The sequence below is a fragment of the Chiloscyllium plagiosum genome, chromosome 3, assembly GCF_004010195.1.
Source record: "Chiloscyllium plagiosum isolate BGI_BamShark_2017 chromosome 3, ASM401019v2, whole genome shotgun sequence".
NCBI lineage: Eukaryota > Metazoa > Chordata > Chondrichthyes > Orectolobiformes > Hemiscylliidae > Chiloscyllium > Chiloscyllium plagiosum.
Genome location: NC_057712.1, coordinates 59,050,912 through 59,075,987, shown reverse-complemented (window position 1 = coordinate 59,075,987; position 25,076 = coordinate 59,050,912). Strand labels below are relative to the sequence as shown.

At 39.3% G+C, this 25,076-nt stretch overlaps 1 protein-coding gene across 8 annotated transcripts in view; it reads left to right on the top strand.

Moving 5' to 3' along the window:
- supt3h (SPT3 homolog, SAGA and STAGA complex component) overlaps positions 1-25,076 on the top strand; it is a 469,791-nt gene that overhangs the window by 256,819 nt on the left and 187,896 nt on the right. The window lies entirely within an intron of this gene.

Sequence of the window (25,076 nt, the reverse complement as noted above, 5' to 3'; positions counted from 1 at the left end):
TAGTGCAATGGTGATCACCTGTAGTGTGACATGAACCCAAGGTCCTGGTTGAGGCCCTCCCTATGGGTACCGAACTTAGCTATCAGCCTCTGCTCAGCCACTTTCCTCTGCTGCCTGTCCCGAAGTCCACCTTGGAGGATGGTCACCCGAAGGTCCGAGGCTGAATGTCTTGGACCACTGAAGTGTTCCCCAACTAATCCCCAACTAATCTAAACATCAGGTCATAGACAGAGAACACAGGGGGCTAACACCTTCAACATATTGTCTAGCTATCACCATTGTTAACAGCTAACCCGAAGAGAATGCAACTTTAAAAAAAAGGGTTTTGTGATTTACACATGAAAGAAGTGAAACTATCACTGTATTCTAACAGATGAAAGGCTTAACAGACAATCAATTCTTCAGTGTATAATTTCAGTTACATCACACTGCAAATTTTTGCTATAAATACTGTGTTACGATCGAGCCCTCCACAATCATCTGATGAAGGAGCGTCACACCGAAAGCTAGTGTGCTTCCAATTAAACCTGTTGGACTATAACCTGGTGTTGTGTGATTTTTAGTTTGGTAAAAGAAATGGATAAAGTGAGGACAATGTGGTGGAAACCATATGCAGAACTTTCAGAAGAGTTTTGATAACATGTCACTGATGAGACACATGACAAATGTCAAGAAGTATGGAATTGAATACTAGATAGAAATATGGATTAAAAGATAGCTCGAATAGAAAATGCAATGTAGGAATTAAGCAAAATTTCTCAGGTCAGTCAAAGTGGTGCCTCACAAACAACTGTTAAGGGACCATCATCATTTATCATACGGACAGTCGCTGGATTATGATTGGGTTCCAATCTTGAGTACGTTTGTAAGTCAATTTGTATAACAGTCAGATCACAATATATTATAACCATTTGTAAGTGCGAAAAAATGTTTGAATGTCATATCTTTAAAATTAATATAGAATCACATTTGTAATTACAGGTAGTTCTTCCATAATGCGATGGTTATATTCTTTTGCAACCTCATATTATAGAAAAATCACGCTTTAGAAACAGCGCTTAGTGTTGGAAATGTAATCACGTTACACAAACACATGCCTTAAAAGTTCACACTTTAGAAACAGTGTCAATTGTATTATAGCGAATTCACGTTAACAAAACACGTGTTATAGCAAAATGATCTGTATCGGGGTTTTGCAAGTTGATCCTTTGTAAATTTTGACTATGTACATAACTTAGGAATTGAAGGTGTGATGCTGAAATGTCAAATCAGGCGATAATTGGTAACTGAAACATTTAACAGCTATAAAAAGATTTATTAATGGATTGAATAGAAACTTTAAAGATTTATTTTGACCTTCTTTATACTTGATTTATAAATAGTCATTTTAAATATGTAGCAATCAATAGTTATGTATTATAATCAAATGTGTTACTGTTTTCTGTGGAAATTCATATGTAACACCATTTAATAATCTCAGATGTGCACTCTTGCCTCTTTTAGCCTTGATACATAGAGGTTGGTTTTGGTGTAAGTTTGACTCGTTTTAGAGCACTTGCAGAAAGCTGTGAATTCATATGCCAAACCAGGACTCTAGCATAATCAAAGCTTAAAATTTAGTTCATTGGTGGAGTGCTGCAATGTGAAAGGTACCATCTTTTAGATGAGATTTTAAAGGAGTACCTTGTTGGCCTAGTCAGGCAGATGAAAAAAAATTTGACTGGCACAATTCAAAGAAAGCTGCTGGTGATCTCATTGTCCAAGCCAACATTTGTACTTCAGCCAATGTGCTGACACCAGCTTAACTGCTTTTACTTCATTGCAGTTTGTGGAACGTTATTGCAGCCAATGTTCAGACATCATCCCATAACATTGGTGGTTGCATGCCATAAACTAATTTGAAGTAATTTATCTGCTATGAAATGCTTTGCAATTTTCCGGGGATGTGAATTTATTGCATAACTCTGAGCCATTTCCTTATATTATTAAAATGATTATCAAATGTGTTTCATTTTGAAGCCAAAAATTCTTGATATAGTTTAATAACTGATTGACTTGAACTGATAAACGATGACATCTTTCTAAAGTGTCATATTTGCCAGGTATACTGGACAGTGCAACGGTTGGCACCTCAGCACCATATAAATTAAAATACCTGGCACAGGATTGTGGTTCCTTTTAAATACTTACAACATTATTCTGTTTGATTTGATTAATTTTTATATAATTCCCATGTTATCAGCAGAAAATTTGAATATGTTATTCTAGAAATGACATAAGCATTAAACTTTGTATATCCACTTGAAGTGGGAGACGAGGTTCAGTATTATTCAGTTTTAATGCATAATTCCTAACTCTACAACCCACCACCAGTGCCAGTAAGTATCTCTTTATAATTATCTTAAGCAACATTTTAGATCATATCATATGACACATCTCAGTGTCATAGAGTCGTTCAGCACAGAAACAGACTCTTCAGTGCAACCAGTCCATGCCAAACATAATCGCAAACTAAACTAATCCAACCTGCCTGCTGTTGGCCCATATCCCACCAAACCTTTCCTATTCACGTATCTATCCAAATGTCTTTTAAATGTTGTAATTAATTCCACACTCAAACCACCCTCTCTGCAAAAAGTGTGCCTCATGTCTTTTTTCAATCTTTCTCCTCTCACCTTAAAAATATGCCCCCTCGACTCAAAATCCCCCATACTACGGAAAAGACAATTGCCATTAACTCTATTTATACCTCTCACCACTTTATAAATTTCTATCAGATTGCCTCTCAATCTCCTACACTCCAGTGAAAAAGGTGCCAGCCTTTCTTTATAACTCAAACCTTTCGTACACGGCATCAATCTGATAAATCTTTTCTGAACCATCTCCAGCTTGGTAATATCTTTCCTACGACTGGGCGACCAGAACCGGACACAATGTTCCAGATGAAGCCTCATCGATGTCCTGTGAGCATGATTTCCCAACTCATATACTCAAAGCATTGTGCAATGAAGGCAAGCATGCCAAATACCCTTTTAACCACCCTGTCTATATATGTCGCAAATTTTAAAGAGTTATGTACCTGAATGCCTAGGTCGCTCTGTTCTACAACGCCACTCAAAAACCTACCATTAATTGTCTCAGCCCTACCCTTGTTTGTCATTCCAAAATGCAGTACCTCACATCTGTCCAGATTGAACTCCATCTGCCATCTTTCAGCCCATTGATCCATTTGATCAAGATACTTTGTAATCTTAGAAATCCTTCACTGTCTGCAATGCCACCAATTTTGGTGTCGTACACAAACTTCCTAACCATGCCTTTTATATTCTCATCCAAATCATTTATATAAATGACAAATAAAAGGACCCAGACTGATCCCTGTGGAATTCTACTGGTCATAGGTTTCCAGTCCGAAAAGCAACTTTATTCTCTGTCTCGCGCGGTTAACCCAATTATGTATCCAATTGGACAAGGTCATCCTGAATCCCACGTGACCTAACTTTATTAATTAGTGTACCATGCGGAACCTTGTCAAAGGCTTAACAATGTCTCCAGCTATAACATCATCAATCTTTTTGGTAACTTCCTCAAAAAAATGTAATCAAGTTCATGAGAACACAATTTTCCTCACACAAAACCATGCTGACTATCCGTATCAATTTTGCCTCTCTAAATGTCTGTAAATCCTATCTTCATTAATCACCTCCAACGATTTGTCCACAACAGAAGTCAGACTCACAGGTCTATATTTTCTGTATTCTCCTTACAACCTTTCTTAAACAAAGGTGCAACATTAGCCACCCTCCAGTCATCAGGCACCTCACCTGTCATTATAGAGGATGCAAATATTTCTACAAGGGGTCTTGTAATTTTCTCTCTTTAACTTCCCATGACATTCTGGGATTCATTAGATCAGGTTCTGGAGATTTATCCACCTTTATATTCTCTAAGAACTCCCAAGTTTCCTCTTCTGTAATGTGAACTGTTTTTAAACATCAATATTTATTTCTCCACATTCTCTAGACTCTATTCTTTCTCTGACGCAAAATATTCATTTTGTATCTCTCCCATCTCTTGGGGTTCAACACAAAGGTGACCTCCTTGATCTTAAGGACACCCTGCCCTCTCTCTAGTTACCCTCTTGCACTTTATGCATTTGTAGAATCTCTTTGAATTGTCCTTAACCTTATCAGCCAGTGCTATCTCATATCCCCTTTTTTTGTTCCTGAGTTCTTTTTTAACAATGCCCCATACACTCCATGCATTGATTAAGAGATTCAATTGAATCAAGTTGTCTATATTTAAAATAAGATTCTCTTTTATTCTTGACTAGAACCTCAATACCTTTATTCATCCATTGTTCCTTAATCTTAGCAGCCTTACCCATCACATGAACATTCACCTCCTGGCCCATTGCATCATAATATTTCCTTTGTGTCTCTTTATATGTACTCAAGTCATTATCCTTTCAGAGTCTCCCCCAACCCCACACCCCATAAATTTAGATATTTTAACATCCATTGTTCCTTAATCTTAGCAGCCTTACCCATCACATGAACATTCACCTCCTGGCCCATTGCATCATAATATTTCCTTTGTGTCTATATGTACTCAAGTCATTATCCTTTCAGAGTCTCCCCCCAACCCCACACCCCATAAATTTAGATATTTTAATCAGTCTTTTCAGGATGCTATTATATGTCTCTAGGTCAGTTGGGGTATTTGGTGGGATTTTCCCTGGCATCCATATGTGCTTCTGGTGCAAGTTGCTCCATATTGGTGAGGGTGTAAGTGCACACATACACACACAATATGCGAGGACTCAGTGTCTTTTAATCACTCTCAGATGAACACACATTCCTGGCAGGTTAAAGTCGCCACTAGTACTGTCTAAAGCAACCATTAAGTACTTGCAATTGCGAATTGATTTCTGCTGGCAACTGGGACATTTAAAAAAACTCCTGGAATTTTTTGCATCTACAGGGAATGATGTGCCAGGTGTCAAAAGACTTGGTCTTGATTTCATAGATTTGACACAAATCAATTACCTGCATGTAGTAGTGAGCATTCCCCTGAATAATGACTGTGGGAAAGAGCAGAGGTTGAAAAGTATGAGGCGAACTACTAGAAAAGAAAGGAAGTAGGTGGGAGAAATGGTCTCCTTCTGAACCTATCTGGGAATGACACTGCTATACCAAATTTAGTAAGGAACAATGTTCAAGTTCTCTGCACTTCAAAATGATTTTGGTGAAATCTGTGTCTGGCTACAGCTACAACTGGCACCTCAGCAGGATGAGGAATGCATTGCTGGTGCTTGTCAATTTGACTGTACCATGAATGTTTCTGTGCTGGGCTTCCTGCAAACTGGAGGTGAAGAACTTTCATCATTCCACAGTTTATCATTCATTTTTGGTCAAGATACATCTGTATGGCTTTCTACTCCGAGAATTAGCTACATTTTATGTTTCATTGCTTGTGAGTAGTAGCGTGAATGATCATTAAGCTTTGCAAAGACTGCAATCTGCCCCATAAAGCAGAGTAGATTGACTTTACATGTCAGTTTGTGAGCATTACACGTCACTTCCAAGATGTACTACTCACTCAGTGTTCAGCTGGTGCAGAAGCATAAGAGAATCACATGACCAGTATCTAGTGTGCTGACAGTAGTTATGATGCCTTCATTTTGTGGAAATCTGCTGTGAAATGTGTATTTGAGCCACTACAACAAAGAAACATTTGATTACTTGATGATGATGACACTGCTACACAACCAATTACACGAGTAGTATGCTAACAATAAAAGCCATGTTGTCCAGTGAAATTTGATAGAGTAGATCATTGATATTCTTAAGTTCCACTATCTTGACAAATTTTGTGATCCTAAATTGCCTGACCTGAAAAGATAAATGCATTTAAGTATCAATCAGTGCACTCAGGGGAGTGCAAGAGCTTATGCTGTTAGGAAGAGAACTAAAATGCTGTGACTAGTTGACTTTATAACCTTTTGACTTTGTGACCGAAGATAGTTGTTATTGAAGGAGTAAATGTGCTTGTAAACGCTTATTATTATAACTTCTGACCTAGGTGAAAAGTCATTTGACCCAAGTACTGCCAACTGCAATGTGACCCAGCTAACAGATATATTTCCTTTGTAGTTTTCACGTATTAAATAAAAGGTTGCTGCTCTTTAAGGGTTTTGCTTTACTAAGAGAGCTTCCTCTGATTTTTCTTTTCTGTTAAGTTATGTTTTATTTCTACTTGCAGCTTCATTCATATAATTGTCAAGTAAAAGTAAAGTATATGAAGTAATTATGTTGTTGATTTCTATGTTAATGACTGCTTTAAAGTGTTTGCCATATTATTTAGTTTGCATTTCGAATGCTTGTAAAGTAAAACATGCAGGTGAGTTTATGCCTCATTCCTCATGTTAAAGGAAATTATGAAATGAATTATCATTATGAGAAGGGTGGCATGCTCTAGCATTGAAAAATATCTTTACTGGAAACTAGCTGTAAAATCTATTCATTGTTTGAGATAGAAATGAGTTATTGTGAGCTGTGCTTCTGATAAATCAGAGACATTCCTAAGAGTGCAGGCCAACTTGTGTCTGTTACCAATCAGTGGAAGCACCCAGCGGGAGATGACTGAAGCAAACTAGTGACTAGCAGGAGAGTCATAAGGATTATTTTAGTCAGAACCTGTGTTGGGGGGAAAATACTACTGAACTGTCTTTTTAGTTTATACCCTCTGCCCAGCAACCTATATTCCTTTTTTTTTGTCTGTCCGTGCATTAGGGGAATTTAAAAAGGAAGTAAGAGCTCACAATATATGTTGCAGAAAATGCAAACTGGTTTTCTTCGAATTTAATGTGAATTTTGGTGGTAGGGAACAGAGAGATCACTCCCAATCAAGGGAAGAATTGAACACCTCTCTCTCTTACTCTCTCTCTCTCATTCTCACTGTTTCTCTGTCCCTCTCCCTCTATCTCTATTTCTCTCTCTCTCTGTCTCTAATTTTGTCCCTGGTTCCAAGCTTTTCTGTTACTTGAGAACCAATGACGTAGTTGTTGGCAGACAAAAAAGTCAACAATAGCTGGTCACTAATCCATAGACCAATCAATATTTTTTGTTGCCAGCAAAAGCTGTCTCTGTCGGCTCCAAATCGTTTACACCACAAAGTTACTTACAATACCTGCTATGGATGTCAAATTACTTGCTTATACAGTGAAAAGTGTTAAGGACCAAGCCAGACCCCCTCAAAACATTTCAAGAAAGTAGCCCGCAACTTAACTTTGCTAGTTGTTTTAAGCAAGTAAATCTCTGATATTCCAGAGTGATGCAGCTGGTCACACCACTTAATTTTAGACGAAACAGAGTTTATTTACAAGATTACTGAATGAAACACAAACCAACGAGAACAGAAAATAGAAAAGCTTAATCTACCCTCAAACGCAACAGATTATTAATGATGCTGTTCCAAATACTTGCAATAATCCCCATAAACACCCCTTGGCAAAAAAGGTAAAGTTAAATACAGGGTCTTGCAAGAGAGAGAGGGAGATGGCAGAGAGACTCAGCCTGGAGCCCTTTCTTCCATGTAGGTAATTCTTGGACCTGCAGCCTCAAAATTGACTGCTTTTAGTGAACAGCCAGGCTGCTAAAAACCAAACCAGAGAAAAACTGAGCTGGGAGAACTGGCAACCCCACTTTCATTGTCCAAGTTTTTTTTAAAACTTAAAAACCTTTTGTCCAAGGCAGCATCTGTTGGCTATAGTCAAACTGGTTCTAAAACCCTTCAAACCTAGGTTTTTCAGAATCACCTCTGGAAAAAAAAGCCAAGGACAGCATAACCTTGTTAAAGGAACAGCATCGTCACAAAAGCTTCAAGTGTTGCCACAATCTGGTGCCATTTTGAATAATCTAAGAATAAAGAGGTATAGCTGAAAGAGAGCCCATATTCATTCCAACTTCTCATGAGTTCTTATAACAGCATGCTTTTTGTCACCTGGCGTAATATTTTCTTATTTGACTCCATGACATATTCTGTTTTATAATACTCCTGGGAAGTGGCATGAGATGGTTTAATTTGTTAAAGGTGCTACGTAAATATGTTTTCATAAAGAAATTCCTCTGCTGGAATTCTCTGCCTTTTTTCTTCTTGTCTCATTCATTTATTTAACTTGCTGTCTGGTTTTCTCTCTGTCTTGCCTCATGTCTGCTTGAGTGCCTCTCTCCAGCAATCCATTCCAGACCATTCCTGTTCCTTATTCCTGAGCTCCTCAACTCTCTATGTATCATTCTCTCGTTCCAATGCTCTCCCTTTCTTTGCCACTGTTTCCTCTCCCTCATGTCTCCCCACTCTTTGCTGCTGTAACCCCCACAAAACTTTCTAGCCTTTCTTGTGTGCTTGTTAAAAAAAAAGTGGAATGGTAGGTCCACTCATCTTCACATCACAAACACTCAACACTATCACTATGGAATAAAATAACAAAAGCCATAATTTAAATTGTGCCTCCTTCTAAGGAAATCAAAATTTTTATTACTTTAAAGAACATGCACCACATCCTGGATTTCACTGCATGATGGATTTAATATGTGATGCCTTTGTTGCCATTGTATTGTACAGAACATTGGTGAGGCCTTATTGAACCTAACTAGTTGCTGAATGGTTGCTTTCATCAATTTCTTTTGGGATGTCAAACAACATTCATCATTTCTGCCTTTGACCTCTGTGTGGAAAATACTGTCACAAATCGCAGTTTCTTTCCTGTAATATCATAGATTACTTGTTCATCTATTGAGTTTCATCTCTCAATATCTGCAACCAATTCATTTGTGAAAGTTTTGAATCCTGGTTGGAGATTTTCTTGAATAATTGTTTTCTCTCTATTCCACCTTGAACAGGATTAGTTTCTTTGCCTCTATTCTTCATCTTGCCATTGCCTAATTTTTATTCTCCATCTTGCTGGTGCATTTATATCCTCATGTATTGTTTATTGGCAGTTTGTCTTGCCCATGCAACACAGAAAATAAAATCATTCATGGTACGGTCCTGGGGAGTGTTGCTGAACAAAGAAACTTTGGAGTGCAAGTTCATAGTTCATCAAAAGTGAAGTCGCAGGTAGATAAGAAAGTGAAGAATGTTTGGTATGCCTTCTTTTATTGGTCAGAGAATTGAGTATAGGAGTTGGAAGGTCATGTTGCTGCTGTACAGAACATTGGTGAGGCCACTTTTGGAATATTGCATGTAATTCTGGTATCCCTGCTATCGTAAGAATGTTGTAAAACTTGAAAGGGTTCAGAATAGATTTACAAGGATGCTGGCAGGGTTGCAGTATTTGAGCTGTAGGGAGAGGCTGAATAGATTGGAGCTGTTTTCCCTGGAGCATTGGAGTCTGAGGGGTGACCTCATAGAGGTTTATAAAATCATCAGGGGCATGGATAAAGTACATAGACAAGGACTTTTCCCTGGGTTGGGGGAGTCCATAGCTAGGCGGCATATGTTTAGGGTGGGAAGGGAAAGATATAAAAGAGGGCAACTTATTCACGCAGAGGACGTGCGTGTATGGAATGAATTGCCAGAGAAAGTGGTGGAAACTGGTACAATTACAACATTTAAAAGGCATCTGGATGGGTATATGAATAGGAAGGTTTTAGAGGGATATGGGCCAGGTGCTGGCAAATGGGACTGGATTGAGTTGGGGTATCTGGTCGGCATGGTCGGGTTGGACTGAAGAGACTGTTTCCGTGCTGTACATCTCTTTGACTCTATGGCTCTATTCAGACTGACCTCTGATGCCAAGTTGAGTTTTGTTTTCTCATTTTCTTCATCCATCAAAATGGTCATTACAAATCTGTGGCATATTAAGTTGTAAGTTAGTGGGATGGTGGCACTGTGGCTCACTGGTTAGCACTGCTGCCTCACAGTGCTAGGCACCTGGGTTCGATTCCAGCCTCGGGCTGTGTGGATTTTGCACATTCTTCATGTGTCTCTGTGGGTTTCCTCCGGATGCTCTGGTTTCCTCCCACAATCCAAAGAAATGCAGGTTAGGTGAGTTGGCCATGCTAAATTGCCCATAGTGTTCAGGGATGTGTAAGTTAGGTGCATTAGTCAGGGGCAAGAGTGAGGTGCTGGAAAAGCACAGCAGGTCAGGCAGCATCTGAGGAGCAGGAGAATCAATGAGGGGAGAGTTAAGGACACGTCCGGAGGGCAGTGCCAAGTTGGAGGCTTGGAACTGGGATAATGTGGGGGAAGGGGAAACGAGGAAGCTATTGAAATCCACATTTATCCCATGTGGTTGCAGGGTCCTAAGGCAGAATATGAGGCATTCTTCCTCCAGATGTTGAGTGGAGGAGGCCCAGGACCTGCATACAGTTGACTAAGTGGGAGGGGGGGTTGGTGGATGTGGGTGTCCCAGAGATATTCACTGAAACGATCTGCAAGAAGGTGTACTGTCTCCCCGATGTAAAGGAGACCACATCAGGTGCAACGGATGCAGTAGATGACATTAGTAGAGGTGCAGGTAAATTTCTGATGGATGTGGAAGGATCCCTTGGGGCCTTGGACAAATGTGAGGGGAGTGGTGTTGGCACAGGTTTTGCACCTCCAGCAGTGATGGGGAAAGGTGCCAGGAGTGGGGTGTGGGCTGGTCAGGGTGTGGACCTGATGAGGGAGTCGCAGAGGGAATGGTCTTTTCTGAATGCTGATAGGGGTGGGGAGGGAAATATATCTCTGGTAGTGGGGTCCATTTAGAAGTGGTGGAGGGTGATGCTAAGTATGCAGAGGTTGGTGGGGTGGAAGGTGAGGAGCATAGGTGTTCTGTCCTTGTTGCGTTGGGTGGGGTGGGGTTCAAGGGGGGTGGTGCATGAAGGAGATGTGCTGGAGGGCATCGTCAATTACGTGGGAAGGGAAGTTGTGATCGTGGAAGAAGGAGGCCATCTGGGACTTCCTGAGATGGAACTGGTCAGCCTGGGAACAGATGCATGGAGGTGGAGGAATTGGGAATAAGGTATGGCATTTTTACAGGAGGTAGGGTGGGAGGAGTTATAGTCTAGGTAGCTGTGGGAGTCGGTGGGCTTGTAGTATATGTCTGTGGTTAATCGGTTGCCAAACACGGTGATCGAGTTGCCCAGGAAGGGGAGGGAGGTTTCCGAGATGGTCTAGGTGAACTTGAGGTCGGGGTGAAAGGTGTTGGTAAAGTTGATGAACTATTCACCCTCCTCGTGGGAGCATGAGGGGGTGCTGATACAGTCATCAATATAGTGGAGGAACAGGTGGGGGGTGGTGCCGGTGTACCTGTGGAAGATGGGTTGTTCCACATATTGAACAAACAGGCAGGCATAGCTGGGTCCCATGCGAGTGCCCATGGCTACCCCTTTGGTTTGGAGGAAGTGGGAGGGTTGGAAGGAGAAGTTGTTGAGGGTGAGGACCAGTTCAGCCGGGTGGATGAGGATGTCGATGGAAGGGTACTGGTTGGGATGGCGTGAAAGAAAGAAACGGAGGGCTTTGAGACCTTCATCGTGGTCCTGGCACCGCCCTCTGCTCTTGTCCATTACTCCTCTCTCTGACCTATCACCTTCTCCCTCACCTTCATCCACCTATCGCTTTCTTAGCTACCTTTCCCCAAAACCCACCCCCTCCCATTTATCTCTCAGCCCCAGCCCACAAGCCTCATTCCTGATGAAGTGCTTATGCTGGAAACATTGATTCTCCTGCTCCTCAGATGCTGCCTGATCTGTGCTTTTCCAGCATACACTCTCGACTCTGGTCTCCAGCATCTGCAGTCCTCACTTTCTTCACACTAGTCAAGGGTAAGTATAGTGTAATAGGGGAGGGCAATAGGTCTGGATGGGTTACTCTTCAGAAGGTTGGTGTGAATTTGTTGGGCCAAATGACCTGTCCCCACACTGTAGGGATTCTATGATTCTGATCTGTGAATGAAGAGCTAAGAGCTTGTAAAATGCCATCAGTGGATGTCCTAATAATAACTTTACCTTATTGAGTGGATATTTCATGTTATTGAGATAATTTGAGGCCAATAGAATTACAATTTCCAGTCAGTGAAAATTCATTGATGGTATATGTAGTCGTATGTATAGTATTTATAGTGTATAGTAACAGAATATAGAAGCAGCAGTAGGCCATTTGGCCCTCCATGCCTGCTCTGCTATTCATTATGATCATGAGTGTTCATCCTTCAGTAGCCCTTTTTTTATTTTCTCCCATTTCCTTTGATCCCTTTAGCCTGAAGACTAATGTCTAAATCCTTCTTGAAAGCATTCAGTGTTTTGGTGTCAATCACTTTCTGTGGCAGAGAACTCAACAGGTTCACCACACTGAGTGAAGAAGTTTCTGCTCATCTCAGTCCAAAATAGCATGCCCCTTACCCTTAAAGTGTCATTAGGAACATCCTTCCTGCATTTACACTGTCTAGTCATGTTAAAATTTATAGGTTTCTGTGAGATCCTCCTATTCTTCTAAACTCCAATGACTATACTCCTAATCAATCCATTGACTCTTCATATGTCAATCCTGCTGTATCAGGTAGCACTCCCTCCATAGCCTTCCTCGGATAAAGAGATCAAAACTGCCCAAAGTACTCCAGATGTAGTCTCACCAAGGCTCTGTACAATTTCAGCAAGACATTCCTACTCCTGTACTTGAATCCTGTTGCTATGGGGACTAACAAAACATTTTTCTTCATCACCACCTGCTGCACCTGGATTCATACTTTCACTGACAGGTGAACAAGGATGCCCAGGTTTCAATGCACCTCCCCCATTTCCTGGTAAATTGCCATTTAGATAATAATCTGCCGCCTTGTATTTATTGCCGCATATTTATCCTCATTATACTTCATCTGCTATGTATTTTCCCACTCAACTTGTCCAAATCTCACAGGAGCATCTTTGCATCCTTTTCACAACTCACCCTCTCACCAGCTTTGTGTCATCTAGTAAATCATAATACCTGGAGAGAACAGCTAAGAGAGCTCCACACCAGTTTTTCTCAGCTCTAATAGAGGAAAATGATCGTTTTACATTTTCTGATAACTTCATGTAGACAGGCCAACAAGAGGTGAGGCCATACTGGATTTGGTTCGTGGGCTTGGATCGGCGCAACATCGAGGGCCAAAGGGCCTGTACTGCGCTGTATTCTTCTATGTTCTATGTTCTATGTTCATGAATTGTGGCTAAATGGAATTGCAGAGAAAATTGATAGCATTCAAAATTAATCTAAGCAAGTTAAGTGAATGAACTATGTAATAATGGTGAAACCTAATGTGGATCAAGTGAATATGAAAACAACTAGTGTACGAAAAGAGTCATACAGCACGGGAACAACAACTCGTCCATGCCATCCAGGTTTCCTAAGCTGAACTAGTCCCATTTGCCTGCGTTTGGCCTATATCCTGCTAAACCTTTCCTATCCATGCATCTGTCCAAATGTCTTTTAAATGTAGTAATTGTACCTCCTCTACCACCTTTCCTGGCAAGACAAAAGTGAGGACTACAGATGCTGGAAACCAGAGTTTAGATCAGAGTGGTGCTGGAAAAGCACAGCAGGTCAGGCAGCATCCGAGGAGCAGGAAAATCGACGTGCAGGAAACGTCGATTTTCCTGCACTTTTCCTGACAGCACATTCCTATTCAGGTCTATACCACAATATAATTTTCTACGATATAACTTTTTGGTAGGTCGATTCTTAAAATTTCAAATAATGTAAACACTGGGAAATATTTGTAAAGCAAACTATGACCTCAGTATGTCATTAAAGGGCAAAAATTGATAAAATTGAACCTCATCACTATGGAATGGCTTATTGAGATAAGTCTTGATGTGGGCGTTCAGTGCAAAAGGGAACAGAGAATTTGCATAAAAGGTGTTTGCTTTTGTAATCTTTGTTTAAGCAGAGTATAAGACAACTCCTGAGCTACCATAAGTGAAAAGGAACATGCTATAGACTTTCAGTTGATAATTAATTCTGCATGAGCATTTTTTTCTTTTGAAAACGTGTCAAATTAGTAGCTACGATCTGGATTAATAGGGGTGAATTTAGGCATAAACGTAGTCATTTACTCTGTCCAGTCCAATGGTTAGAACCCTGTTATGACCTTAAACAAATTATTTTTCAAATGCTCTAGGTCTTAGATCAATATTGAAAGTATTCCAAAAAAAGATCAGTGGGCCCAAAATGTTAACTCTGCTTTCTCTTCACTGATGCTGCCAGACCTGCTGAGTTTATCCAGCAATTTCTGTTGATTTCCAGCATCCGCAATTCTTTTGTATTTTTGTTTAAAAGTGTAGTTGATTAAAATATAGAATACTTTGAATGGCCAGTCATTTATTTGTTTCAGTAGGTAAGTTGAATTTTTTAGATTAGATTACTTACAGTGTGGAAACAGGCCCTTCGGCCCAACAAGTCCACACCGACCCTCTGAAGAGCAACCCACCTAGACCCATTCCCCTACATGTACACCTTCACCCAACACTACGGGCAATTTAGCATGGGCAGTTCACCTGACCTGCACATTTTTGGACTGTGGGAGGAAACCGGAGCACCCAGAGAAAACCCATGCAGACACGGGGAGAATGTGCAAACTCCACATAGACAGTTGCCTGAGGCGGGAATTGAACCCGGGTCTCTGGCGCTGTGAGGCAGCAGTACTAACCACTGTGCCACCCTCGGATATATATTATTGGACTATATATTGCACTGCAAAAGTGTAAGGTATAAAGCTCAAACAGGTATTTGTTTTGGCCCATGGGTACTTTTCTTTTAATGATGTAATAGTCTTGAAATTTAAAATTAAACTTTTAAATTATCAGATGACATCTAATAATTCTCATTTTCCTACTACCTTTATTAATCCCTTCTAACTTAGTAAAATATATAGAAAAATCAACTTTGTTGTTTGACATGCTATTCTAAATTTCACCAGCAGATGTTACCGCTAAAAAATATACATTGCATTTGTTCCAAAGCACTCAAATATGTTTTTACTGAGAAAATACAATCTTTTTGAAGAAATGTACTTATAATTTATATCATAAGTGCATCTGTTGTTTATGTATGTACTTAATTAAGTGGATATGTTTAATTAAGTATAACTATGGTTCTGAGGAATCTCTTTAGAAGATTGGATTTGTAAGTTGTTGAAATTAAACAGTCTACAGAAAATCCAGAGAAACTGAGTATTTAGTTGTTTCATTTTTCAAAGATTGCCAGCACAGGAAACTGTGTCAGACTGATTTGAATGGATACAAAGTGATATGAAGTTTTGAAAATTATCTGGAAGAGGATTGGTTAATTTTTAAAAATAAAATGATAAGTATCTGAGAGCATTATCACTGTCTTAAATTGTCAAGCTATTTATTTGTCTTGACTTTACATTATAGTATCTTTGCTATATAGTGTTCCAGATTAGAATTTACTTTTGCATTAAATGAAAGATGTGCAGTGCTAGAATTTACAACTGTATGTAAAAGGCAGGGTTATTTAATATCACAAGATTGATAACATCATAATGAAAACTAGGCTATGATAGAAAGGTTGAAGTGCTTTTAAATGATTCTCACTTGTAACGATACCATCCTAAGAGAAGACAATAGGTTCATGCACCACAGAATCACTGACATAACCTCCACAGTAGTATCTCTGCAATCCTAGCTATCTGTTGTAGCTTTGACTGTTGTGTGATGCACCACTTTTGAACACTTGTATCCACAGCCATAATGGCAGCATTCCAATCCTACAGTAAGGTGGGTTTGAATGATAACCAGCATAGATCACTCATCCTCAGTTTGAACTGGCATTGCTCTGCTCAGAACATTGAGTAACTTCATCTTATCCTGAAATAGAATTTGAGACATTGGCCTTCATGCTCTGGATAATGGTTGGATTCATAACTTGACCTTATGTAGTCCGCTGCCACTTCCACATTAGAAGGATGAGTTATAAACTCTGCGTTAAGCTTTGCACCACATTGAAGCTGGATTCCTTCATTGTCCTTGACCTTGAAAAAGGCTATGCAGTCAAAATACCAATGCATCAAATATTTACTTGTGCATGCCCAACAGCCTTTTCAAACAATCTGCCTTATTGGACCTTTCCAACCAAATGTATCTGTGACCTTTCCCTCTCGGGGGCCGAACATATGTTTGCTGGACCTTGCTGTAACTCGTGTGTAGCCAGGAACTTGCCACTGTCTTGGGAGCAAACAGTTACAGGATCAGAGTTATTGGCTGGCAAGTTGTGCTTTGTCTCTTCCTGTGGCCCTTCACCTTTGTGCATCACTGTTTAGGCATTGTTTCTGGCTATCTGAAATTATAAGTTCATAATTTTGGGGTCACAGAAAGCAAAAGTGGATGGTCACAACATCTGCAGTTTATACGTCATACCAGAATGCAGAATGGGGATGGTATGTTTTGAGAAGGTGCAAAAGGCGGAAGCAGAAAGTTGAGGGTTACCTAGACACTTAAAAGGCAGCTGGATAGGACATAAATAAAAAGTGTTTAGAGGGATATTGGCCAAATGCTGGCAAATGAGTGCCCTTCCGTTTAGGATATGTGGTCGGCCCAGACAAGTTGAACCGAAGGGTTTGTTTCTGTGCTGTATAACTCTGTGACTTGCCCCACAAAGTATCATAGAATCATACAGTACTGACCATGCCCTTCAGCCCATCATGGTTGCAATGGCAAAAAACTTCTCTCATATCTACAGTAGTCCTACTTTTCAGCACTTGGCCTACAACCTTGAATGTTATGACATTTCAAGTGGTCATCCACCTCCTTTTTAAAACTGTGAACTTTACTACTTCATCTACCCTCCCAGCCAGTGCATTTCAGATACCTAACGCCCTCTGGGTCAAAATATCCTTCCTCAAATCCCCTATAAACCATCTGTCTTTCACCTTAAAATTATGCCCCCTTGTACTGACCCTCCAGCTAAAGAGAAATGGGAAGATTTTACATGTATTTCGTCCAAATGAAAAAGGTGAGGAAATACTTCACAATTTCCTGATCATTTTTCCCAAAATAATTTTGTGTGAAGTTAAAAGGACTGAATGTAATCTAGTACACAATATGTCATGGCTGTTCCAGATTTTGTGCAGAATTAAATATTAGATTGCGGTGTGACTGTGATATCACCATGCAGAACCATTGTATTTGGCTACCTTTTGCTGTAGCCATCCTCCCGTCACTCTCCCATATGCTTGAGTTTCTGTTGTTATCAAAACGAGAACTATCCATGTTTGATAATTAAGTGATTTTCTGCTTTTGTATTCAGTGTGTGCATCAAATGCACTCCAGAATGGATTGATGTTTATTTAAGGTTTCCTTCATTCTGCTTGTGATGACGGGCATTCTGTGTTGTGCCAGTAAGATATTTCTTTGTATTTCCTTCAACAACTGCCCTTGTAAGTGGCCTACAATTTTTGTGGCTTTATGAACAGTTTGTGTAATTGACTCACGCTCTCTAGGAACTTTGTTATGACTGCTCTGAACTAGTTCACAAGGAAAAACATAAACAACCTTTTCCAAACAGGAAAACCTAAGCAAAATGGATGACTTAAATACAAATGACGTGGAAGCTCTAGCTAAAAGAGCTCAATTGAATAAGTTTCTAGTGGTAACTGGTATTTATTCCTGAGAGATGAGGACAGAGATTTGTGAGGCATCTCCTAATCAACTGGTAGCGCATGAGTAATAGGCTTGTATGTTACACATTATCAAAAACATGGTTAAAACGTACATGGTTGGATCTAATTTTTTCCCCCATACTGTTTAAATAGTGGAATTGATTATCAGGAGTAATGCTGGGATTGTCTGTACAGCAATAACGTTATTGAGATCAACAACATTCAACAAACACTCTACTCCTAGGGTTTGTTTCACAAATTCCAACTCTTTGGTGGAGGTCTGTTAGAGTGATTATGAATGTGCTTTCATACATGTTCCAATCTCCCTCCACTTCCAATTATGTTAGGTAATGATGCAAACAATATCAGAATCAACTGCAGAATTCTCTTCAGCCTTTTGTTTCGTGGTTCTGCTTATCAGAGTCTAAGAATTCATTATGATGCAAGATTAGTAAAGCTGTCAAAGTTGACAACAGGAAGCAACATACACTCTATTATGTGGTTAAAGGTTAATCTGTACAGTATTTGTAGTTGGATCCTTCTTTGGATCCTTCCAGTTTCTTTTGTACTGCAGTGGGAAATTAACTGCATGGATTACTTTGAAATTGGAGATGAATTACTTACTGTAACCACTGTGCTGTTCAGCACTCCTTTTTGCTAAGGGCACATATTAAAAATGCATATACTTTGAGTCATTTTAAATGCTTTCAAGTTTTTGCACTGAAGGTGCAATAGTGACACAATTCATACTTCAAGCATGTTTCTTCCAAGATTATATCTATCATTTTGTCAAACTAAAGTAATTTGCTTTTTAAGACATCCACTCTGTGACAGAAAACCTATTTGAAAGTGTGCTTAATGAAGAGTGTATTTGTGCCAGTACTAAAGGGAAAAAAGTTAACTAGTAATTCTACATAGATGAATTTGTTAAGTTAAATTTGGTGGTCAAACCAGCTCATAAAACGCAGAGTTACCTCAATGAGTTCTAAAGATGATAGAATCAAGAAATAAATCATCACTAGGCTTGATGACAATTTACCAGTGGATTTATAAGTTTATCAAAATAATGATGTCCATGAGCACATAAGCATAATTAAGACCAATGCATGATTCTAGGTTAACAAACCCAAATAGTTTTTGACTACAAATTCCGGACTTGAGGGAAGTAGCACTGATCATGCCATCAGTATATCGGAGAAAGAATTTTAGGTGGGGTTGGAATTGGCATTGCCTGGAGACATTACTTCAACCAAAGACTACCCAGCACCATAATTGACAGGGCCCTCTGACAGGTCCGCCTATCTCCCGTCAGCCCTCACCCCTTGTCTTCCCTCCCACAACAGTGATAGGGACCCCTTTGTCCCTCTCACCTACCATCCCACCAGAATATCCATCATTGGATCATTGGCTATTATTCCCACCACCTCCAGCAAGATACCACCACAAGAGAAAAATTCCCCTTGTCAGCCTTTCATAGCGACTATTTCCTTCAGGACACTCTAATCCACTCCTCTTTCACTCTCAACATTACCTCCATAGCTAATGGCAGCTTCCCCTGCAATCACAGAGGATGTAACACCTATCCGTTTACTTTCTCCACATCGTTCGAGGCCCCAGACACACCTTTCAGATGAAGCAGTGCTTTACCTGCACTTTACTCAATCTAGTCTACTGCATTCGCTGCTCACAATGTGGTCTCCTCTACACTGGGGAAACAAAACGCAGAATGGGTGTCTGCTTCATAGAGCACCTATGTTCTTTCCTCAAACAAGACTGTTGTCTGCCATTTCAATACACCATTGTGTTCCCTGGTGAACATCTCTGCTTCAGTACTTCAGTGCAAACTGGAAGAACACCGCCTCATTTTCTGCTTAGAAACTCAGCAGCCTTCTAAAGTTAATATCAAATTCAACAATTTTAGGGCTTGAGGCACCTTCTCTCATCTCCTTATTCTAATCCTCACTCACCAGGCCTTGTCATCACACACCACCCATTGTCAGCTACTAATAGCCCCTATTAGCAGCTATTCTTTCTCAGGACTGACCTTTACTCACTCCTTTGTCCAACTGTGTTTTCTCTCTCTCTCTTTGGGCTCTATCTATACCTATTGTTTACTCTCCCATCTCTTCCTGCTGCATCTTCTGCATAAATACCAACCTTTTCCTGGCTACTGTCAGTTCTGAAGAAGAGTAACTGGGCCCAAAATGTTAACATTGACTTCTCTCTACAGATGTTGACTGACCTTTTGAGTTTTCCCAACCCTTCGTGTTTGTTTCCAGTTTCCAGCATCTGCAGTTCTTTTGATTTTTTTTCTCTCGCCCTATATTTATATATCTTAAAATCCTTCAATCCACTAAAACATGTTACAACCAGATGAGGAGGGGAATTGGCTTCATTCTTTAATGTCCTCTCAGTTGGTCACTATGGATATTTATATTATGTTTTTGCATGTAACTATCATACTTCAGTTAAATCACATTTTGCTAGAAAATGAAGGAGCCAATTACCAAGGTTTTCTAAGAATCATGTAATCCCAAGAAAAGAATATAAAAACACGACATCAGACATAGATGACAAGTTTAAAAGGGAGTCTGGTACCAACAGAAAAAATAAGTTAGGTCATTAAAAGTTCTTTCGTCTTCCACATTAGATGTTTAACCTGAGACCACGGTTGTTTCAGGTTGATATGCATTTTGAGTAGTAGTCCTTTTGAGGTCTTTGTAAGTGCTTTTCAGATTTTCTTTTTGATGAGACACTGATGATGAGAGAAACAGACATGAAGAGGGAGACTTCCAGCTCATATTGTCACAAATTTGTTTCTTCTCTTTGCTTTGCTACTCTAAAGCAGCTTGTTGAGATATAATTCAGTTCATGTTTTAGAGTCTAGATGCATTGTCTGTCCATACTGGGTGGCTGGCAGGCGAGCATTTCACCTTCCAATTAGTGAATTATCATACATGTATATTAAACATGAAATTAACATTTCTTGGCACTGACTCAGTTGCTTAGTCTTGATGTCTTTAATTGAAAATAGTAATTTGTGCACAAGCAGCTTTGTTTCTTTCACAAGTGTCTTACAAAGCTTGCCTCAATCTGTAGTCAGATGACTACTGCAGACATTTGAGGTCCATGTTTTTGTCTTTGAAAGGTCCAGGAAGGTCCCAGATATAAAAATCAGATGATGGAATTTAAAGTTTAATAGTCTGTATTACCATTATTGTCACAGACTATAGAAACTTGTATGAATTGAATGAACTTGTGGCTCCAATCAGCTTACTGTTGCTGACAAAAAAAAATTGATCTAAACTAACTAGAAGTTGGGCAGAGAGTATTCCTACTGGTGTATTCCAAAGTTCTACTGGCATTTTCCAGTGTAAGTGGCATTTGTTAATTTTATCAATTGCATTTTTTTTGCTTTATTCTCATTCTGGGATGAGGGCACTGCTGAAAAATTCACCAATTGTTGTGAATCCTTAATTGTTCTTGAGTGATAAAGGGCAGTTAAGAATTTAATCTTGCAGCTGTGACTGGTGTGTCATCCAAGTGTCTGCATTGAAGAGGTGCGACACCTAATTAACACCTTTAAATCGGTCTCTCAGTGTAATTGAAAGCTTTATTTAATATTTACTGATGATACTTGAATATGTGAGGAATTGAGAAATCAGCTAGAAAAGAGGAGATGCAGGTTTCACATGTTGATTCCCATTTTAAGAACCTGGAGGAGTGAAAGTACGATTTATACCTTTTAAGTAAGACTTCAGCCTCTACACTTCATCCAGCATGGCCCCTTCCCTTCTCATTCCACACCAGGCCCAATGGTCCATACCTGTTTTCAGTCCTGATAGCTCAATGCTTCCCAGAAGGAAAGAAACAGTAAAATTGTGAATATACTGGTCCAGCTCATGATGTATATTCCAATATGGAGCTCCAGTTGCCCAGTATGTTCATTTTCAAGTGTAACTGGTTTTTATTCTGGGTTATGCCATAACTGTTAAAAGGTTATTTTCTGGGTCTAGATTGGGGTAGTGTCTGCCCGCAAGTCATAACATTAATTTGCATTGACATGAGCAGTTTGTGTTGTTTGTAATAGCTGTTGTTTGCATTGAAATTGATTGTGCTCTGTTGCCAGATGTTACTCAGGTTCTTAAATGAAGAGCTTCTCAGCTTCAGTATTTCTTTCAAGGCAAATTAATTTTGGTGTATTCAGAGGAGATGATTGTGTGAAGTTTCGTGGTGACTCTACTAAATGAAAATACAGATTTGGTATTATCAGAATGTTCTGTCCGATGCTTTCATTTTAAGAGTTCCTCCGTGCCACCGTGCCACCTCCTGGGCGGCACGGTGGCACAGTGGTTAGCACTGATGCCTCACAGCGCCAGAGACCCGGGTTCAATTCCCGCCTCAGGCGACTGACTGTGTGGAGTTTGCACATTCTCCCCGTGTCTGCGTGGGTTTCCTCCGGGTGCTCCGGTTTCCTCCCACAGTCCAAAGATGTGCAGGTCAGGTGTATTGGCCATGCTAAATTGCCGGTAGTGTTAGGTAAAAGGGGTAAATGTAGGGGAATGGGTGGGTTGCGCTTCGGCGGGTCGGTGTGGACCTGTTGGGCCGAAGGGCCTGTTTCCACACTGTAAGTAATCTAATCTAATCTAAAACACTGTTGATGGAAGCACCTGGCTGAAACCCAGTGTATACCAAATCAGATGCATTGTATTGCAGTGGCTATTAGCACTTGCTGTAACAAAAATAAATCTATAGCAATAGCAAATAATTACAAATAGTTCCTCAGATGTATCACTAACTTTAACGTATGATTGAGGTAATAATCAATGTAACATCTTTTAACAACAGCATTGTACTTACTTATCTTAGATCTTTAGATATTGTGACAATAACTATCATTATCTTGTAACTGTCTGTATAGTAAATGAATTTTTGATTTGCATTTGTTTTAAACTTCTATTAGAAATGAAATCTGAGTTTTATCAGAATATACCCATTCATAAGCTTATCTTCTCAATGTTTTAGTTCAAAACCAGATACATGTTGCTTGCTTGTTTAACTTGCTTTACTTTGAAAAATTGGTGTTTGGTTCGTTATGTGTTTGGTTCGGTATGTTTTCACCATTTATAATTCAGTGTATAAAAGCCCTGTATAGTTTTAGTAGTAATGTATCTTTCTTTTGCCAAAATAACACCAGACTAGGGAGTGTCTGGTTTATGATTGGAGAAGACAACCACAATTAGAAACATTGCTATAGCTGTATAACTTTACAACATAGTGAACATGCTAAGGTCAAACTGTCTTTTAGTTTGTCTTTGCTGCATTTGCATGAACCTCTCTGTGAATCCAGCATTAATGGGACCACAGTCGTAGGATATATGAAGAGATATATAATAAAGTACAGGTAGGTGACGTGATCTGGATGTTTGACAAGCTAAGTAAAAATATTGTACAATAATAGTGAGGATGATTAATATACCAGTAACAGATAAACTTACATTATTGGTATTTAACTGATGTGCACCAGTGTTCATTCTGTATTTGGTAATGAAGTGTTAATTTTCAATACCTATTTCATAACTAGTTAGGAGAGTCAAACTGTGTTTTCTAAAAAAAAGTATTTCAAACAAAGCAAAGTGGTAAAGAAAGCATATAGATTACTAGACATTTGTTTTGTCTTTTATAAGATAAAGGTGTGCAGTGAATAATCTTAAACGTTCCTGAGTTCCAGAAAAACCTGCCCATAAACATTCAGGTTATAAAACCTTTATGAACGGTGAACAAATTCTTGATTTCTTCATATTTCTTTCTTCATATTTCTTATTATTGCAAACATTCACTCCACCATGGCACTCTGAAAACATTAATGGACTTCCAAGATACAAATCTGGTTTATAAATATGCTGAGGTTATGATCATGTTGAAGAAAACCCATTATAAGACTGTTAGCCGTAACACTGCCTCTGTTGAATATGGTTTACAAATATTTGTCTGGAAATTAGATGCTTAAGTATTGTATCTCTGTTCCATCTTACTTCCAATGATGCTAAAGTCCTTTGTGATCTCCATACTTCTCCAAAACTCACTTCTCTGGCCTCCTTGTTGTGACGTCCAACTAATCAAACACCTGCATACTGCCTACATCATATCCACACATTCATAATCTTTATCTTTGCCACACTTATTTATTTCTTTATGTATAACCTTCAAACCATTTCTTCCCTTCACAAGCCATTCACAATCTGGTTGAACAAATCTAAGATATTCTCCAGAATTAAATCCAATTGCATGCCATTTGATCCTCCAATTTTGCTTCACTATGCATTTCTTTTCTAAACCTTCAGAATCTTTATCAAGTTTAGGCCTACTGTCTTAACCCTAAACTCCATCATTTGCCACCTCAAAACCTTTTGATTGCACTATGCCACAATTTTTTTTTTACTTACTTGTAGTTGCACAGCAACAGTTTTTCTTAGAATAATAGCTTTGGATTTTATTTTGTTTCAACAGTCCAATATGAAGTTACATTATAGATTTTAAGTACACAGAGATCCTGGACTTAAGTGGAGGAAGCTATTAAAAGATGTTCAAAGCACAAACCAAATTAAAACTTTTGAGTTATTGCACACATTTGCTCGTGTTCAAAAATATTGTTCAGTTTTGGAAGTCAAAATAATCAGGTGTTAAATGTTGTGTTTTAAATATTTTAATTTATTATTTTTGGAATGTGGATATCGCGTACTGGGCCAGCACTAATCGTCTATCCCTACTTGTCCTTTTGCTGCAAGTATACCCAGACTGCTGTTAGGAAGGGAGTTCCAGGATTTTGACTAAGTGACAATGAGGGAACGGTGATATAGTTCCAACATATGGTAGAGTGTAGTTTGGAGGCAAGCATGCAGGCGATACTGTTCTTATGCACCTGCTGTCCTTGACCTTCCTGGTGATATTGTCAAGAGTTTGAAAGGTGTTGTCATATATACCAAGGAGCAGGAATAGGTCATTCAGCCTATCTGCCATTTTGTATATCAAGACTGACCTGGTTATAACCGCAAGTCCATATTCCCACCTAACCTTCATAACCTTTTACCAGCCTGTTTATCAATAATATTCAAAGATTCTGCCTCCACAATCTTTTCAGGAAGAGAGTTCTAAAGGCCCTCAACGTATGAGAGAAAATATTTTGCCTTATCTCCATGGTGGATGGAGAGTCAATAAATTATTATCACAAATTTGTGTTCTTTATGCAGGGGAATTAGATGTGATGTATCTGTTGCAGCCTCTAATTTTCCATAAAATACTTTTCTCACATTTTCACTTTTCTAAGTTAGTAATGTTAAAATTCCTTACAATGTACATTTCTTAACAGGCCCAGGATTTTTGTATCAGGAGCATAGGAACAGGAATGAGCCAGTCAAATTCTTGAGCTTGTCTC